Below are 18,337 nucleotides of genomic sequence, written 5' to 3'. Positions count from 1 at the left end.
AATTCAATGCAGCAATATATCAACCAAATGTAGTTTCCAAGTATATAATTCAAGTCTCTTGTGTTTCATGGTTATATCTTTTACGAAAATTTCTTAGATAAAGTGGATCCAGAAAAGAATTGAGTTGATTAGCTATGTATTGCTTCTTGGTTTGTGTATATATTTTCATCTTCCCAATTGGCCGAGTTGGATGGTGATATATGTCGTGGTCTTGAGATGGAGCCTTGATATTGAGAGACATCTCAGTGAAGGAAACAAAAAATGGAAGCAGTTATTCTTTGCCAATTTTTTTTTTCTTCTTCTTTTTTTTGGCTCAGAAACCTATACAACTTTGTTCATATTATGAATAACTACACTAATAATGTAATCATTATTTGTTTTTGTTTTTTTGTTTGTTTGCTTTGTTTTGTTTTTATTTATTTATTTTATATTTCGATTGTAATGATGTAATTGTATTGATAAGTTATATCAATTAATGAACTGAATTGTCATTGAAATTATGAGGTTGAAATGTTAGATTAAATTTTTTGAGATGAACAATATTATGCTTTGTGAGTATGTAGAGGAATTAGAAGAGCACTTTGCTTTAGCTATATGATGATAGAAGCTGGTTTTGCTTTTGCTTTTGCTTTTGAATTATGAGCAATTTGATAAAACCAAAAAGCCAATATATATATATATATATATATTATCAAATTTTTAGAGACCAATTTTAGTTGTTTCAAAAAAATTATAACTTTTAGAGACCAACTTTTGCTATTTGAAAAACTAATTTTTTACCGTAGAGTTGTAATAGACATTTAGAGACAAATTTTAGTTGTCTCAAAACCAAAACTTTTTGCAACCACATATTTTTGTCTCTAAAAATCTATTTATAACCCGCGAAGGGATCTCGCGCCCGCGACCAAGATGGTTGTGCCCGCGAAGATGTTTTGCCTATTTATAGCAGGCTCGTTCAAATGTCTTGTTTTAACCCTTGAGCCTATATCTTTAGTTTGTATTATGAGAGAATACTGTAGTGAGGTTTCATTGTATATTTCTCTTATGTTTGTTTGATGATTCATAATCATTTGTTCTTTCATGAAATCATCAAGTCTAAATCTATTCACCAACAACTTGTGAGTGATCTTAGGGTGTGAGTTAGTCGTAGATTCGACATCTCTTTGTGAAGGCGGATGTCCACAAATAGAAAGACAGAGTTCAGCTGCTTGGAGGTCTCGAGCAAGTGTGTGTGTTTGGATTGGTCGTTGTAAGAAATCTCTTGTATTACTCTTCTTCTTAGTGAATTGTTATTGTGGTCGAGGGCCAGTTTTTTAATCACTTATTGGAGGATTCTAACTGTGATTTTTCCATGTAAAATTCTTGTGTTTTTGTTTGGTTGTTGTCCTTTATTTTATTGTTGTGCTTGATTGATTTAAAACTCTTAAATCAATATTTACAAGATCATGGGGCTATAATTTTTCAATTAAGATCAGAGTGGGTCGCTTGTTTTTTGTTTTCAACAAAGCTGTGGTAGTGTGATTTGTCTTTTCAACAAAACATTGACACCCTGGAGCTAGATCAGCTGATTGACAATTTACAAACCTATTAGTCAAATCTTTTTTCAAAGAAAAAACAAAAAGATGCTTTTGCTTTCAAAAGCACTAATGAGGATGTAATTAAACCTGATGTTGATGATGAATTTGAATCTGAGATGTTGGCACTGTTTACAAAATAATACAAAAAATTTCTGAGAAAGAAATTGCCAAATCTTAAGGATTCAACTTCCAAGGAAAAAGGGAATGAGAAATTCAAAAATTTTGTAAAATCTAAAAAATCAGGAACTAGATTTCAAGAAGTTAAGTGTTGTGAATGTGGTGGTTTTGGTCATATTGCTCTTGAGTGTCCTTCTAAGAAAAACAGGAGGAAAGTGCTTGCAGTTGCTTGAGATGATGAAAACGAGTCGGATAACAAGAAAGATGGAGGAAGTTCATTCATGGCGTTCCATGCAACCTTGTCTTCTTCAAATGAAAAAGCATTGGTCGCTAGGACTGATCTTCTTAGTGAAAACTCTGACACAATCCATGAGGAAAGCTCTGATAGTGAGGAAAAAATTTTCAAGAGACCTATGAGAAGATGTACAAGGAATGATGCAATCTTATAAAGCAAAATTTCATACTCACAACTAGGGCTGCAAACGAAACGAACCGAGTCGAGCCGAGCTTTGCTGAGCCGAGCTTTGCTGAGCCCGAGCTCGGTTCGTTTACTTTTCGAGCTCGTTTATTGAGCTTGAGCTCGGCTCGGCTCGGCTTGGCTCAACTCGACTCGATAATTTTTTTAATATTATTTATATTATTTAATATATAAATAATATATTTCTTATATAATTTAAATAAAAATAAACGAGCCAAGCTTGACGAGTCAAGCTGAGCTTATGTGAGCTCGAGCATGTCTCGTTTACTAAACGAACCAAGCCAAGCCAAGCCCTTAACGAGTCTAGCCGAGCTTGTTCATGAATAACTCGATTGATTTGCAGCCCTACTTACAACGAACTTGAAGAAATGTGAGGAAGAAAAAGATTCATTGAAGGAAAAACTTGATAGGGTTAAAGCAAAAATGAGGATCCTTATCATGGACAAAGCCTCATTGATTAACAAACTCAAAACTTGTGAGAACGAAAGAAATTATTTTCTTAGTGCTCACGATGATCTAAGAAAGAGAATTTGCATTCTTTTTCATGAGGTGGAGCTAAGTGAAAAATCAATAAATGATCTTGAAGAAAAATGTGCAAAAGGGAACCGGAACTGATAGAAGCCAATACTACTCTCAAGCTTTGGAACACCAGCTCAAAGAACTTGAATGAAGCCCTTTGTGCTCAACAAATGGGGTTTGATAAGAGCGATCTAGGCTATATCAAAGGTGTCAACTCTGAATCAAAGTCTTCAATATCAACAAATGCTCAAGGAGTGCAAGGCTTTGTCGCCGCAAAAAGGTAAAATTTTCACAACTCCTTTTGTTCCTCAGGTTCCTAAAAAGGAAAATGACAAGTTTGCTTGTCATCATTGTGGTAAAATTGGTCACATACGCCCTTATTGTTTTGATTTGTATGGTTTCGTTAAAAGAGGTGACATAAAATTCAGCACTTCTTGGGTGAGGAGACAACCTTTTATGTCAAAACATAATTTTGTCAAAACTCCTCATAACAAAACTAGGGTAGTTTGGATTAGATGGAGTGACCTATCATGTTTTGTGGTTCACACCGCTCTTAAGGCCCATGACACTAGTATATAGTATCTTGATAGCGGTTTTCCACGTCATATGTCCGGTGACAAATCTTTTTTTACCACAATTGATAAATTTGAAGGAGGTCATGTCACATTTGGAGATGGTAGTACTTCTAAGATCAACGGTAAGGGATTTATAAGTGTTCCAAGATTACCAAAACTTGATAATGTTTTACTTGTGGTGTGATAAACCAACCTGTAATAAATTTAATTACGCATGTGATTATGTATTTGATATGAATTTGTATGTTTAATTATGTGAGTTCTTATGTGATTATGAATTTATAACTGCTGGGTGTAGAAAAATCTGTTGCAATTGGAACCTTGAATTGAAAATTTATAGCCTTAGAGATGCTAGAACCCAAAACTGATTTCACATCTGTGTTTAGTTTGATTTTTAAAGCCTATAGTAAAATTTGGCAAAATTACGATTCGTAATGAATTAATTGAGTTTAATTAGCATAAATCTTAGATTAAGCCAACCTCACCATGTATAGGATTTTATGTTTAATTGATAAAGGAGATTTGGATTCTAATTGGTGATTACTCTAATGTAAGTTGGGATATATGGGAATTTTGGAGTCTGATTCGCATTTGATTTTAATAACAATTTATTTTGAAATTGGAAATTAAGGTCCAAATGGCTTAAGGAAGCGAAATTAATTAGTTTAATTTTAAATACGGACCCATTTGGGAGTTTAATTAATACTCGATTCAGTTTAATAAAATTGAGATTTTATTAATTGGGTCCGAATTTGAGTTGATTAAGTTATGAAGATTGAAAATTTAGATTATTATGAATTAAATTTATCTATGAGGTGTTCAATTGAATATGCAATTTATTGACGGAGATTTTGGGTTTGATCTGAAATTAAAGGCTTTAACGATATGAGAAACCAAAATTGAGGATGGTAATAAGTTTAATTTAACATTTGGAGATTTTTGAAAATTTGACTAAAAATCTAATTCAGATTCGTAAAATTAAATATAATTAATTGGGCTATAATGGTAGTCAAATTAGACTAATTAAATTATGTGAGATGTGTAATTAGTTATGATTAATTATGACCAAGTGATATTTAATTAAGCTAATGTGTAATTAAGAGTTAAACTAATTCTATTCATTTAATTAAAAGAACGACAATGCTACGTAGTTTTGAGTACAGAACAACATAAAAATGACCAAAACGACGTCGTTTTGGCCATTTGAGCCACTTTTGAGCCACAAAATTTGAGCTACGAGACATTTTCCTTAAAAGAAAAGAGAAGGGTGTACATCTATATGTTTGTGGTGGAGCCCTGGGTACACGTGTTGCATCATCAAGAGCTAGATGTGCTTTGTGTTCAATTGTTTTGTTGAGGCAAGGGGAGGGTCATTTTATTTGTATTGTGCTGGAAAAGAAACATGAGAGTGTTAGAGAGAGAGAGAGAGAGAGAGAGAGAGAGTTGAGCGAGAGAGAAGAAAGAAGAGGGGCTTCGTAGGATGCCTTGAGTCAAGCCAAAAAATTACGACAAAATCATCCGAAGGTACGAAATTTCATCCTCTTTTTAGTGTTGTTTATTTAATTTAGATAAAAATTAATTCAAGATGGATTTTGAGAAGATTAAAAATAAAGATTTAAGGATTAATTATAAATTGATAGAAATTGGATTTGTATGTTAAATCAAGTTAGGTTAAAAAATATGAGTTATAATTCTTTAAATTTGTTAAATTTGGGTTCAATCTATAGAATTATTCTTGAATTGAGTTCTATAAATTACATGCAATAAGGATTTATTAAAGATTTGACCCATGCAAATGAGTTAGGTTCATGATTATGGAAATTAACTTAGAAATTAATTATTTTGGGTTTGATTTTGCATATCTTATATGAATTTAAGTCTTATTTTTACATGCATGTAATTTGGAGAAATTAAAGAATTAATTCATGAACATGGTTAAGGTTAATCAATATGGAAATAATTGTAATTCTTCATTTGAGCTTGGGTTTGGAAACCTTGATATATGTGAGATGTAAACTTATATGCAGCATAGATTTCTTGGAATTGATTTCATATTTTGATGAAATAAGAACTAAGCTTTGGCAAATTATGAGTTTGTGAACAATGAGTTTAATTTTTACATTAAAGGAGTTTTGATATAAATGTTTTAAAATTGATCATATTTTCTTGATTATTTAAGAGTTTGTGTGTGTTTAGACAAGTCATGTATGAACCCAAGTCTTGAAATTATTTTGAAAGTTCAATTCATGTTTTAGAATTTGTGAGTTTGGAATTGGGCTTGAAATAAAGAACATGAATTAAATTTAAATTTGGACAAATATGGAAATAAATTATAATTTATATTTGAGAATCAAAGATTAGTTTGATTTTGAATTAAATTTCATACATGCAAATATTTTTGAAAGGGCTTTATAGTTTCAATTTATGTTTCATAAAATAAAGAAAGATGATTTTTGAAACATGGAGAATTTGGCACCAGATCACATATGCATACATAATTTTGTTGAATCTTATGAATTTGAGTGTCATTTCTACCATTTGAGATGAAATTAGAGTCTACGTTTCACATGCATGCACAATCCATGAAAATGTAGAATTTATGTGCATGAGTTATGAAGTTATGGAAATGAATTTGAAATAGTTTGGGCTTGTATGATGAATCCTTGGAGATTTGAGTCTCAAATCTTGTGAAATTGGCATTATATCATGTTAGAAGTTGTATGGTTTATATATAGAACAAAACATGTAAGTTGTATCATTTAAAGTTATGTTTTGAAGCATAAACAACATTCTACAAAACCCATAAATCGACTTCATCGCTCGAGTGGAGAAGTTGCTACTCGAGCCTAGAATGCAAGCAACCAATATTTTTGCAGACAAAGGGGTCTGCTCGAGCGGCCAATGTGGCGCTCGAGCGAAGAGCCCTATTTCAAAAAACTTTGAAAGTTGTTTCATGTTCCGATTTCCTTTCTCTTTTATTTTTAAGCACTCTTAGGCATACATTGAGCATTATAAATGAATTAAAAGAGTAAGAAAGAAGCCTAACAGAACTAAATGAGTTAAGAACGGAATAAATTGTATTGTGACCCGATTTTTATATGTATTATGAATTGTGTAGGGTCAACTACAAGGGTGAACCAGACATCTAAACACTGTGAGCAATACTTTAGTAAAGATATGCTCATATATGCTATTTTTAAATACTGCTCATGTGTAAGTGTTCTGGACTTGTGAATTCGAATTATGAATGAGCATTCTATTCGTTTGATTGTGCAAGACTATAATGAAATTGACAAGTGTGAAATCACCTGATTGGACCAAAGGTTGTTTTGAATGAATATGAAATGGGCCTAAAGGTCGTTCTGTATATTTGATTACATGGACCAAAGGTCGTTCTGTAAGGATATGAAATGGGCCCAAGGCCGTCTGATATGTGTATCAAGGACACGAAATAGGCCTAAGGCCGTTGAATATGAATGTGATCATGATCGTGAATATGAATATGTGCATAGATATGAATATGGAAATGATGGACCTAAGGTTGTTCTGTAATGTGATTGGGCCCGAGGTCGTTCTATGTCATGATTGAGCCTAAGGCCATTCTGTAATATCATTGGACAAGTATTTTGGACCTGAGGTCGTTCTGTATGAATGAGTATTTTGCACCCGAGGTCATTCTATATGAATGAGTATTTTGAACTCGAGGTCGTTCTGCCCCTCTGATACGCCTTGAGCATGATGGATTGGACTTGAAATCATTCTGAGTTGGATTTACATGTATTAAGTATAAATATGAATTACTTAATTAAAAATCTCATTCGTATAACCTCTTTACTTTGGTGTTATTCACTGGGCGTTAGCTCACTCTTAAAATATATGTGTAGGTGAGCAATTAGAGGATCAACATTAGAGTTGCCCCGAAGTCCACCTTTTTGTCAAGCCACCCAAGAAGTGCCTCTGTGTAGAGGCTTTGTTTTATTTTGTCAGGCTTGGGTTAATCTTTTTATTTTGTTAAAAGTCCTTCATGTAGTGTGTGAGATATAAAATATGTCTTCGTACATGTATATATAAAAGTGTGTTAAGAATGTTTTAATTACTATAGTTGATCATGTACGCTAGCTCAATGGACATTATTATTTTTGTTTTGCTTTCGCTTCAGGCCTTGATATTCTTTAAATATTTTGAAATTTTGTCTTTGAGGCCATAGGTAATCTACGAATGACTGGCCGATTACGATGCTAAACTTATAGGGGTGGGTTTGGGTTGTGACATGTGGATGAACTCGAGGCAAATTTGATTAGTATTAGTTAAATGTGTGATTCACATCATGATGTTTTATTTTCAAAAGACAAACGCCAAATTTTTGATTTACAATGAAATACCGTGATTCATAGAATTCGCACATTTAACAATTGCTATGGAATTCATATTCCACAAATGACCTCACTTGTCATTTTGCCATTATAAGTAATGTTGATCTTTGGCATCAACGTCTTGGTCACATTAATTTCAAAGATCTAGCTAAAGTGGCCAACAAGGAACTTGTTTGAGGCATTCCTAAATTGGAAAAACCAACCAACACCGTGTGCAGATCATGCCAGTTGGGCAAGCAAACCAAAGCTCCTCATAAAAAGATGAATCGTTTGGCAACTAAGCACCCCATTGAGCTTGTTTACATGGATTTGATGGGGCCAAAACGAACTGAAAGCATTAGAGGCAAAAGGTATATTTTCTTAACTGTTGATGATTTTTCCCGCTTTTACTTGGGCAATGTTTTTGAAAGAAAAATCTGAAACTTTGGAGGCTTTTAAATTGTTGGTCCATAGAATTCAAAATGAACAAGGGTGGTCTATTGGGCAAATCATAAGAATTCGAACGGATTATGGTCGTGAATTTGAAAATAGCTCTTTTTTGGATTATTGTGATTTGCATGGTATGAAACATGAATTTTCCACTCCTATTACTCCACAACAAAATGGAGTAGTTGAGAGGAAAATTTGTGTTGTTCAAGAAATGGCTAGGGTCATGCTCATTAACAAGAAACTCTCTCTCAAATTTTGGGCAGAAGCTATCAATACTCCTTGCTATGTCATGAATCATGTGTACTTGAGGCCTAGAACTTTGCACACTCCTTATGAGCTATGGAAAGGAGTAAAACCAAATGTCAAATATTTCAAAAATTTTAGAAGCAAATGTTACATCTACAAAGATAGAGAACAATTGGGTAAGTTTGATTCCAGGAGCGATGAAGGTATTTTTCTTGGTTATTCCACTACAAGTTGTGCCTTTCGTGTTTATAATTCTCGCACATCGACTATTATGGAATCTATTAATGTGATTGTAGATGATGCAGGAAGTTCCACAGGTCAATGTGAAGATATAATGCAAATTGGAGATCTCATATACGACATCTCATCAACTAAGCATAGAGAGACTCAAATGCCCAACAAAGAAAGTGTGGAAGATTCAATTCATGAGGAAAAATGAAGAAGTTCAAAATGAAGTTTGTCTTGAATCATCGGCATGTCCAACTTTGGACCATCAAGGGTAAAGCTTAATCATCCTGTGCAACAAGTAATAGGTAATGTCACATGCCAGATAAAAACCCGAAAAAAGCTTCGGGAAGAGATATCTCATTTTTCTTATGTGTCGATGATTGAACCTAAAAATGTGAAAAAAGCTTTACATGATGATTTTTTGGATAAATGTTATGCATGATGAACTTGGTCAATTTGAGCGAAACAAAGTTTGGACTCTTGTTCCTAAACCTAAAGATTCTAATGTGATAGATTTGATGAAAATGGTACTGAAATTCAAAACAAGGCTAGGTTGGTAGCTCAGGGATATACTCATGTTGAGGGATTGGATTATGATGGAACGTTTTCCCCTGTTGCACATCTTGAATCTATTAGAATTCTTCTTGCCATTGCTTGCTACCTTGGGTTCAAATTGTATCAAATGGATGTCAAAAGTGCTTTTTTGAATGGATTTCTCAAAGAAAAAGTTTATGTTGAACAACCTAAAGGTTTTGAGAATGCACATCACTCTTTCCATGTTTACAAATTAGACAAAGCTCTTTATGGTCTGAAACAGGCCCCTAGAGCTTGGTATGAGAGATTGACATCTTTTCTTGTTGATAATAAATTTCAAAGGGGTGGAGTAGACAAAAATTTGTTTGTTAAAAGAACCAAGGATCACATCCTTGTTGCCCAAATGTATGTAGATGATATTGTGTTTGGATCAACTTCGGAATCTCTTGTCACTTATTTTTTTGAATGCATGACACATGAATTTGAAATGAGTATGATGGGAGAATTTTCTTACTTCTTGGGTCTTCAAAGCAAACAACTGTCTAATGGAATGTTTGTGTCTCAAACCAAATATGCCAAAAATCTTGTATCTAAATTTGGTCTTGAGTCCACTAAGCATACACGGACACCTATGAGCACTAGTGTTAAGTTGTTGAAAGATGATACCCGTCAAGATGTTGATCTCACTCTATATAGAAACATGATAGGAAGTTTGCTTTATCTCATAACGAGTCATCCAGATATCTTTTTTAGTGTTGGGGTTTGTGCTTGATATCAGTCTTGTCCTAAAAAGTTTCATTTATCTACCGTCAAACGCATCATCAAATATGTGAATGGAACTCTAGGATTCGGGATTTGGTACTCTTTTGACTCCTCTGTTGATATTATTGGTTCTTCTGAAGCTAATTGGGCAAGATGTGCCGATGATCGAAAAAACACATCTGGGGTTTTTTTTTTTACATGGGTCACAACTTGGTGTTTTGGCATAGAAAAAAGCAAAATGCCATTTCTCTTTCCATCGTCGAAGCAGAATACATTGCAGCTGGAAGTTACTGTGACAAATGCTCTAGATGAAGCAAATGTTTCATGACTATGGTTTGGACCAACAAAAACTCACTCTCTTTTGTGATAACACATGTGCTATCAACATTTTCAAAAATCCTGTTCAACACTCACACACAAAACACATTGACATCCGTCATCATTTTATTCGTGAGTTAGTTGAAGAAGGATTGATTGTTCTTGACTATGTTTCTACCAAGAATTAAAAGGACGATATTTTCACTAAACCTCTAGATCCACTTAGGTTTGAATACCTTAGAAAGTCTTTAGGGATTTTGCTCATTGATTAATTCTCTCATTTTTTTCAAAATGAATCCTGTGTTCTTCATTGGTTTTTCAAAATTTGTGTTTTGTAAAAAATCAATTTGATCATTCGGCGTGGATTCTCTTTACTTTGAAAGAATGAAGGATTGCTGAATTTTTTATCTCATTCCATACACATTTTCTAGAGGTCTAAAAGTTAGCCTTTGCACATAAAAGATTCTAATAATGTTCGTCATGATCGTGTTCTCATCTTTTGAGGATTGTCCTGGTTCAAATGACCAATATATGATGATGATAGTATAACCTTACTTTGTGTTTCTATGAAAGGTCAAAGAAAATGACTGCGTGTGTTATTGTCATAACCCGAACCCGCCCCTATGGTTTAAGGACACAACCGGCCAATAATCAAGGGATTACCTATGGCCTCAAACCAAACAAGACATAACTCATCAGAGTAAAGGGGCCAAACGGAAGCAAATGTAAAATTTTTGTCCATAGAGCTGTGCTTACGTGGCACATCATAACAGTCCATATATATATACCTGTTAATAACTCACATCAAAGGGATAACAACACAAAGTTCTGTACATACACAGGATCATTCAAGTCTTAGTCAGCCTAACCAAAACTTATATACAAAGGTAATCCAACATTCTCGCCAACATAACAAAATGTAACAAAATAGCAAAAGGGCGAAAATAAGTCTCGTACGTGAGACGTATGGGTTGACTCTTCAAAACCTTGACTGTTTCTTACATATTTCATCGAGGCTGGGTTTGGACGTTCCTTGGCTCACCTACATAGACATGAATGAGCGTGAGCGAAAGTCTAGTGAATAATATCAAATAAGGAAGATACATGAACAATCTTTGAAACAGTTACATCGGACGACCTTGGGCCCAATTCATGTTTCTATTTAATGTATCAATCGACTAAAGTTCTAGACGTATCAAACGGCCTTAGGCCCAATTAACTCATACCCGACGGCCTTTGGCCATCCATTCATGTCTAACGGCCTTTTTGGCCCAATCGTTCATATCCGACGGCCTTCGGCCCAATCGTTCATATCCGGCAGCATTTGGCCCACTCGTTCATACCAAACTATCATTCATGTCAGACGGCCTTTGGTCCTATCATTCATATGTCAGACTATCATTCATGTCAGACTATCATTCGTATCAGACTATCATTCGTGTCAGACGGCCTTCGGCCCATTCATTCTTTCATTCATAGCAGACGGCCTTAGGCCCAATCATTCATGTCAGACGGCCTTCGGCCCATTCATTCTTTCATTCATAGCAGATGGCCTTAGGCCCAACTATATGGCATAGCAAACATTTGTCCACAATTCAAATTAACAAACTTTATAAGACTTATAGGGAAATAAGTAATTGGACAAATAACATACTTCAAAATATCTTTATTAAGATATTACTCACTGTGTTCTGCCGGTGGATTTGCCCTGGAGCTCGACCCTATACATTACATAACACATATGGGTCATAACAATTCAATCCGTTCTTAATTCATACATCCCTCTTAGGCTTCTTTCTTGTTCTTTTAATTCATTCATAATGCTCAATGCATGCCTAAGAGTACTTAGAAGTGAAAGAGAACGAAAAATGAAACGCTGAACACTTTTACAAAATTTTTGAAACAGGGGTCCCCGCTTGAGTGTGGGTTCCGCTGCTCGAGCGGACCCTTATGGTCTGCAAAAGTACTAGTTACCTAATTTTTACGCTCGAGCGTGAATTCGGACGCTCGAGCTGAAGGTCACACTACATGGCTCCCTGTTCAAGTGGACATCCATGTTTGCAAAAAATTCTGGGAGCTCGTATTTCACGCTCGAGCGGACATGCCGAATTCTTGGTTTTCCAGAACTGTTCTTGAAGTTCAATTTTGATGTTCAAAGGTTCCAAACGCATGATTTCAGTTCAAAAACATGTAAACACATTACATTACATGGGAATATAAGAGTATGACACCAAATTGTTCAAAATCATCATCTCATTCTCAAATAACCCTCATTTCTTTTGTATGATCAAAACCCATGCATTCAAACTTCATACCAAATTCATATCTCTATCAATTTCAACATGCATGTTAGTCTTTGACCCCAATTCCATTTCAAATAGCACCAATGGTGCTTATAACCATGAAACTCAACAAAACCATGCTTGCATGTATGCTTTTAATGCTTAATCTTTCATAATTCACATATTACATGCTAGATTATGTAATTTCATAGCAATTCTCTTCATGCATGAACACATGGACTTCAATCTCAACTTAATCAATTCAATTCATGATCTAACTTACCATTTAATCTTCAATTCACAAAATCACAACTCAAACTCATGAATTAACGGTTGATTACTCACCTAGGAACTTCAAACACTCAAGTTCTTTGAGTTTAACTTCCAATTCTCAAGTCCTGAACCAAAATTGCACAATTCTCCCCCTTTCTCTCTCTAGAGCCGGCCTCACTCTCTCACTAAAGTATAAAATCTGATTTTGAGCTCAAAACTTAAGGGGTGTGGGTGTATAATGGCCCTTATATAGCCCCTCTTAATCAAAGTCCCTTAACACTAATTAATTGAGCACTATTTTTATCAATTTAATCTATTTAATTTGATCCGAATCAATTTTCAATTAAATTTTACTGTAGGCTCTAAAAATTACGCCAATTACAATGGCGTAGTCAATTTCGGTTTCTGTGGCCGATAGGGCCTTCAATTTAAATTCTAAAGCAGATAATCGAATAGATTTTCCTACGGTGAACAGATAGAAATTCAAAACCACATATATTCATATAAATGGCACTCAAAATCATATCAAACACATAATCACATTCATAATAAAGATCAATTAACATAATACGAGGCAGGGTTATCACAGTTATAGTTGTCATGATTCAGAGTATAAAATTCATGTTTCATGGATTCAGTTACCACTCTTTGCAGTGTAAAAGTCGCCTTTGACGGCCATATGTCTCTTTATTTTATTTTATTTTATTTTTTTAAAAAAAAAGAAGAAGAAAAGGAGCGACAGAAATGAATCTCTAAAATGGTGAAGCTCTCTGACTCATACGTTGTCATGAGAAAGACTAGCAACCAATAAGGAGCGTGCCACAAACTGTGATGTGAAATATACATGTTTCTCTTTTCATAGATGTGTTAAACCTGGTTGGTCTCCAACTTCACACCACATAATTTTTACATGAGATTTCACATTTTCATCTCTTTTCTCGATCTTAAAATGAGTGACTTGTCCTATCTTTTGATCATCGTCATGTTTTTCTCCAAACACTAGGATTATCCATAATCAGTGAAAACACAAGATTTGTCGTTCTCCTTCTTCTATGTGGGTTTTAACTTCTTTGTCTGTCTATTCGCGCCTGAGGTATTGCTAACCATGCCCGTGATGTCTTATGTTGTTCGCGCTCGCAGTGTGTCCAACTGTACCCGCGATGAAAGAGGGATAAAACCTCATGATAACAAGTCACAATCTCAATTTTCCTTTTCTTTTCCCCCCTCTCTACTACGGTTTGAAACTCTTCATCTTCTTGCCAATTTCCGACCTCCCTTGTGCTCTTAGGATGGATTTTCATCTTATTTCCTTGATTTTTGGTAAGTTTTGTTCCTTTTCTCTCTCTCCTTTTCAGTTTTGCCTTTTTATAGGTTTTGCCCATTTTTTAGTTTTCACTCTTTGGGTTTAATTTCTTCATCTCATCTCTATTTTGTGTTTGTGGGTTCCTTTTAGTATGTTCCTCTTTTTCTATTGGCGGAGTCCTCTAGAAAGCATCATAAAAAGAGTTCCCAAAAGGCCTCATTTTGTTCGTTTATTTTTTCATCCCAAGAACATGAAAATTTGTTTAAAAATCATTTTTTTACTCGCACTGTCCTTCTTGAACGCAGTGTTGAAACCAATGCTTTTGATTCAATCCCCATTGGTGGTTGGTTCAATTTCGTTGGTAGCGCTTGTGTTCTTGCTTTTGATTTATCTTGTTAACAAATCTTAGGTGCGCAAATTTTACTGTAATATTCATGGTCTTGCTGTTGATGAGTCCTCTTTCCGTTCTTTTGTTCGGGGCACGTATTTCACTTTTGACGCTAATTTTATTGCCCAATACCTTCTTCTTGAGCATCCTCTTTTGGTTGATTATCCCTTGGATAGGCATGCGGTGGATGACCCCATTGATTTTAATTTGATTGCTCATAGTTTGCTAGGTGTTTTTTTTGTTTGGTTTCCCGGCACTGTACTCCATCATCGGGATCTCACTCTGTCTTATCGCCTTCTCAATCTCATTATGGCTGCCAATGTTACTCCTACTCCACTTTTCTGACTTGACTTAAGATCAAGGGTATTTTCTTTATTGCATCAGTTAGAACATGGCCATTGATCTTCTGTTTGTTATGTTTCGTCATATGTGCGGTACCTTCACTGGTAAGAAGAAATCTTGGAATTCCTTATGGCTCTCTGATCACTACCTTCCTCTCCTCTCATGATATCTCTGTTGAGCCCGAAGATGAGGTTGTTGATCTTAGAGTATCCATCTCCAAATGGACCATTAGCTTCAACAATGCCCAAGTTCGAGGGTGAGCCGGCCGAGCTAGAGGAGGTCGTGGAGGTCATGCTGTTGTGAGTGGCACTGTTGAGGGGGAGCCTATTGTTGATACGTCTGTTGAGGAGGAGCATGGACCACAAGTTGTGGGGGAGCCAGGGCCCTCCCTCTAAGAGAAAATCTAGTAAGTGCAAGCTTCACAGCTTGCTTTCTAGCATGAGGTGTGATGTAGGTTGAAAGGTACCACATTGAGGCCACTTAAGTTACATTTATAGTCTTTGAATTTTGTTTACTTGGTAGATATGATGTATTTTGTGCACATGTACAGATTTGGTAGGTAACACACAAATTCAAGCAAAAAGTGGTACAAAAACAGATTCTTTGTGCGATAGTGACAATTCCTAGCATGCCACCTCACCTCACGTGCGACCAGGATTCATCGCACGTACGGCCCACCATCACTCGAGTGGCCCACATAGGGTTACGTGCGCATAAATTTCAGTCTATTCTGCTGGGAATAAAAGGAAGAAAAGAGACTGCTTTTAGGAAGGGGAAAATATTTCAAGGAAAATGGGAGGCTGGGGTTTGAAGAGAGGGGATTCTCAAGTTTCAAGGATAATTTCATGGAGACTTCTTCTACTACTACTTCTTCCCATGCCTTTATGAGTGGCTAGGCTCCTATTTCTAGGGTTTTGATGAAACCCTAGCCAAGTAAATAGGTTTTCTTTTTAGTTTTCTTTTATGTAATGGTTTGGACAGTTGTATGGTTCTCAAAAAGTTTTCAAATATAATACTCCATTATTTCTTCAAGTATTCTTCTTTCTGTGGTTGTTGAATACTTTCCATGCAATGGTTTTCTATTCTTTTATGTTTAAGGTATGAGACGAGCCATATTACGAGGGACGAGTTGTGAAGCTACCCTAGTTTAGAGCAAACGACTCGTACTACTTAAGATGGTTAATGCCTATACATTGAACGTGTTAATTCTCTTGATAAATTCTTCGAGCTTTTACTTGCGAAGTATTATTTAGTTCTAGCCATAACATAATTGAGTCTCAAATTGAAGCCTTATTTATGTAACTAATGGTGAATTCATTACCGTAGGTTTTTCTCAAAATCAGTAAATTCCAATTTTACTTTTAATTGCTTAGTTTAATCTCTTAGTTTATTTTAGTTATTACTAGTTTATGAATCATCATCATTTTAATCAAAATTGAATTAGAAATTCAACAATTAAATTAGTTTAATTTCCCGTTTGTCCCTATGAATCTATACCTGGACTTACTACTATTGTAAGGAATTTGGTATAGTTTAGTGTTTATTTTTGTTTTATGAAACGATCCATCAAATTTTGGCGCTGTTGCCGGGGACTTCTAGCGAAATTAATTAATTTAAAGTTATATTCTTATTTTTACTTTTAGTTTAGAATTTTATGCTTTTGTATTGCTAAGTGTGCAGAATTTTTGCAATTGGAGCTATCACCGAAGTGCGAGAGCTTTAAAAACAAACCACAGCACCAAAGTGCATAATTAAAATAAACAAATAAAAAAAATACTTGCAAGCAAAGCACCAAAGTGCTAAACATAGAGAGTTCAATTGGAGATTGGAGACAATGGTCTACACGTCAAGTACCCACAAGATGAGTAAAGGGTTTTCGATACATCGCTCTGAGTATTTTCTCCTTTGGTATTTTGCTTTCATAACTTAGCTCACAAAAGTTGGAACCTAGTGTGTGTGTGTGTGTGTGTGTGTGTGTGTGGTGTATGCATAGGCGCCGTTCTTGCTGCCTTGAATTGGATAAATATGTTGGCTTATTTTAAATGGAAAAAATAACAACCTCTATCTGACCTTACTCTTCTGAAAAGAAAAATATTAAATTTTACTCAGGAAGCGGATGAGTTATTTTGTCATTGTTGGGAACGATACAATAGCTATGTAGATGCTTGTCCACAACATGGCTACAAAATGACTCAATTCATTGCTTTCTTTTACAATGGGTTGAACTTTCTAACAAGTCAATTTGTAGACACAATATGGTCAACTGAAAATTTTGAGATGTTCCTAACTGAGGTGTGGATTTCTTTTGACTAACTCGTTCAAGACTTTCATAAGAGTGCATGCTGTGAGATTTTTGAAAAAGAGTTACAAATTGAACCTAGTGAAGCCACAACACATCTCTCCAGTGATCCAACAACTGATATGGAGTTAGTATTTTTGTCATTTGAACCTACCGTTGCACCAGAGATATGACAGAAACTCTCCCCATAGTTTTGGCCTCTCATGTGGATGAAATTGATAGGGATTTAATTGTAGAAAATGATAGTGATGAAGTAAATCAGCATGGGTGGGATTTTATTTTTGGTTTTGATCTTATTGTTTCCACCCATGAGATTTCTTTACACACTATACTTTTCACACACATATTTCTTCACTCCGTTAATCACCCTCCCACAAGTCATTTACAACCTAGTCCCACACTATTGGACGGGTTAATTTATTTTCATTACAAGGACCCCTATCTCACAAATTGGAAGAAAAAAAAAATAAATTTGTGTTGATATTTGGCTGAAGAGAATATATTTAGCTCTTCTCGGGAGGAAACCCGAGCATTTTAGTTTTAGTTCTTTATTTATTATTTTGTATGTTTTCAGTGTGGTGTGTCAGGGCCAAATAGATGAGTACACCTTTGAATGGAACTGAGTACGACCTAACAAATTTGGTTTGAGGTAGATTACTTAAAAGAAGATCAACATGAAGCCTTGGATTTCCACACACACACACACACCAAAAAAAAAAAAATTGTTGTGTTTATTTTCTAACCCTTTTGTAGGTATAGTTTCCTTCCAGTTGGGGGGTATTTTTCTCTACATTTCAGGAATGTATATTTTATTGTGCTTTAATTCCCTTTCCTTTTACTGTTCTTGTCGGTCCTTTTTGATATATGCCATTGAGGCCATTGTCATTTAAGTTGGGGGAAAAGGTTTTTGTTTTTGGTTTAACAAATATTTAGATATATTGCATGCCAATGTTTTTGTCTTAAAAAAAAAAACACACACACACACACACAAAACAAAACAAATAAATAAATAAAAGACAAAAATAGTGTTTTGTGTAATGTGCGTGATTGCGTTTCGTGTCTAGGAGACTTTAAATCCTCTAAAGGTGTAATTCATTTAGTGTTAGTCATGCCCAAACAACATCTGACGATCTGGTATAGCCACCTAACTGTGTTTGTAGTGAGTTCCTAGAAGACCAACTGAGTTGGTAAAAACTAGAGTTCGAATGGCAAAGCTTAGAACGCCAAGGTTTGGTTTAAATACCCAGAGGTGTGGAGATTGTTTCAAAACCATCTCGGCTTAAACTCTGTATGG

The 18,337-nt window shown here is 35.0% G+C and overlaps 1 long non-coding RNA gene across 1 annotated transcript; it reads left to right on the top strand.

Moving 5' to 3' along the window:
- Positions 1–6,083: 6,083 nt before the first annotated feature.
- On the top strand, positions 6,084–9,161 carry LOC145799015 (uncharacterized). Its single transcript, XR_014340989.1, has 2 exons — positions 6,084–7,989; positions 8,332–9,161. It is a non-coding gene; the product is annotated as an uncharacterized LOC145799015 (long non-coding RNA).
- The last annotated feature ends 9,176 nt before the right edge of the window (positions 9,162–18,337 follow it).

This window comes from Camellia sinensis, chromosome 9 (assembly GCF_055761805.1).
Source record: "Camellia sinensis isolate YWXY chromosome 9, ASM5576180v1, whole genome shotgun sequence".
NCBI classification, from domain to species: Eukaryota; Viridiplantae; Streptophyta; class Magnoliopsida; order Ericales; family Theaceae; genus Camellia; species Camellia sinensis.
The sequence above is the reverse complement of the archived record's forward strand: the minus strand, read 5'-3'. Positions and strand labels throughout refer to the sequence as shown.